Below are 2,642 nucleotides of genomic sequence, written 5' to 3' on the forward strand. Positions count from 1 at the left end.
ATCAGATCAGTTTACCATCTAATGTCTGCCCCATTCACAACAAAATTACACAACAAAACAAGAATGATGAAACAATTCACAAATATGTCAATATTATTTAGCTATTTATTTTTATTGGTGGATTGGGAAGACATGCAGAATCATACATATATATTACTTGTTATTATTAAATCTGGTATGTTCATGTTTCAGTATTCACAGAAAGGACACATATGATATTGTTGTAGATTATGGAAGGATCCGTTCAGGCACAAAAATGGATGGAATCATATCTGAACATCAGAAAAGAAAATGCTTGATCTTTACTGTCCAAATGAACTCTGGCATCCTTCCCTTCTTCTCTTGCAGAAACATGCAATTAAAGGCTGAAATATAATAAAATAAATAATTGTCACTGATAAATATGAAATATCACCATAAAAGTGTATTTATCTGAGTTTATTATTTAATATTGTAAGGTTTTTTTAAACCTATTAATGCGCAAACATGTAGGTTTATAAAGAATCTACAGCTTAATTCTTACAGATGAAGGAGAAACAGCTGAGTTATGAGCTCATTTATGCTCCTAATACTGCAACATTCTACTTGTATTAAAAAGATTAACATTGAAAGTGGTTCTTTACTAAAAGATTATAGAAACTGTCATTGCTGTACTCATTCTAAAGAATGCTAATTGAATCTAAATGATAATGATAAAGCTAGGCATTCTCAACTCTTGTAGGCATTCATTATTTGGCCAGTTGGCCCAAGAATGCTAAAGCTAGACATAAGCTAATCGAATGCTAAAGAATGCTAATTGCATATAGCTAAAACTGATCTTTTGGTGTCAGTAGGTTAAGTCACACCTGACACAAGCATGTAGATGACCCTGAGTTACATCTTTATTCTGGGTTGAAGATTCAGAAGGTATAAAAGGCCAAGGATCAGAACACCAACCAATATATTTTAGAACCAGGTTAGCAATGGAGGCTTACCTAGACTTTTAGTGATAGGTCTATGTTAAGCAAATATTAATTCATATATAGCTTTCGTAATATTCTTCTAATATATCTGCCTGCAATTTATCCTAAACATTAGAAAACACTGTCTTCTGTTCAGTTAATCTTTAATCCTGTAAAGTTTTATTTTATGGGAATGTTTTTCCCAGTTTCCTCACTGCTAAAGCACGGAACATGTACTTGACAATGTCTGATAAGGAAGCAGGCACACTTACCTAATTGCCCCTGTTCTTACCCCTAACTGGTCCTTATCTTCTTCTCCAACAGAAGTGACATTGAAAAAGGGAACTCAGAGCTCACACTGTACAAGTTATGCACTCATCACTGTGGGTCCAGAATTCGGAGGGGATCTTTATGCTTTCCCAATCAACCCAAAGCATTCTAACAGAGCAGTATTCTATAATACCTCTTGTAAATGGTATTAGCACCCTTTTGGTTTCCTATATCTGTTTGGTTTCCTATATCTGTTTCATTTTGTTCTGAAATTCTTTTGGATATTAAAACTTACCAACAAACAGCAGCTAAGTAGATACAAGCCCAAAAGTATGCCCAACATTGCAATGACAGCAGTAGCCCATCTGGGTGTTTCTACAAAAGTGTAAAGGTAAAATTGAATATAAGAGCAGATCCATCTTTCTTTTAAACAAAATATAAAATGTATTGGGTTATTTGATTTCAGCTATGTATAATGAAAAATTAGATGCCTGAACAAAAACAATAATGAAAAATACTTGTGTGATAATCCTTATGCAAAGCCTCATGGGTTCTATTTATCAAAAAAAAAAAGATCAATACATTTATGTTATTTTAGGCTGTAAGATAGGAATCTGAACTTTGTCAATAGATTGGTGCTTTCTAAATATTGAAATGATTAACCAAAATCAAGGAAGTGGTGCCAACCATTGTGACATGACTATGGACTTTCTAAAGTGCTGCATAATATATATAATATAATATATTAATATTATTTATTAATAATAATAATAATAATAACCTTTCTATGTCAGCCCAATAAATGTTGTTGTCTGCCTAGGCCCCAATTAAATGACCAGCTGCTCTAAACATCATGTGTTATATGAAGCAAATAACTTTTTTGTTTCTTTGAGTTCACCTTGTCTACCTTTGCAACAATCGAACATTCCATTTAGAACCATCCTTATATTTTTATCTGTGCTAGGAAAGCCCTGAAATGGAGTCTACACATGCTAAAGACATGCTAGGGCTGTTCTATTTAAAACACACACATGGTCAGTTTTTCTTTCTTTATCTACTTCATTTAAAATTTGAGTGTATGGCATACAATGAAGCATGTACAAAGTAAAAGTATAAAAACATACCTGTATCTGTATGAGTACTGTTTGGAGTGGTTTGAGCCACTGTAAGAAAAACAATTATAATGTAAATAAAGGGGATTCATAATAAATTAACAGAAATAAATGCTCAAATTATTTTATTCAAATAATGATGATATTAAAATATTGATATTAAAATAAAAAAAAACTGTATGAATAGTCAGAAATGATAGGCCTACAGAATTTGGTGAAAATTAATTTTAGGTGAGCAGAATGGGGAAAAATGTGATCAAATCAGGTCTGATTGGTTGAGAAATCTAACTGGTGTCCATGATTCAACCAATCTAATAGC

General features: G+C 32.2%; 1 long non-coding RNA gene across 1 annotated transcript; it reads right to left on the minus strand.

Moving 5' to 3' along the window:
- Nucleotides 1-208: 208 nt before the first annotated feature.
- On the minus strand, nt 209-2,377 carry LOC140343189 (uncharacterized). Its single transcript, XR_011923271.1, has 3 exons — nt 2,336-2,377; nt 1,507-1,586; nt 209-365 (listed from the first exon to the last, which is right to left on the minus strand). It is a non-coding gene; the product is annotated as an uncharacterized lncRNA (long non-coding RNA).
- Between the last annotated feature and the right edge of the window lie 265 nt (nt 2,378-2,642).

The sequence above is a fragment of the Pyxicephalus adspersus genome, chromosome Z, assembly GCF_032062135.1.
Source record: "Pyxicephalus adspersus chromosome Z, UCB_Pads_2.0, whole genome shotgun sequence".
Classification (NCBI taxonomy): domain Eukaryota; kingdom Metazoa; phylum Chordata; class Amphibia; order Anura; family Pyxicephalidae; genus Pyxicephalus; species Pyxicephalus adspersus.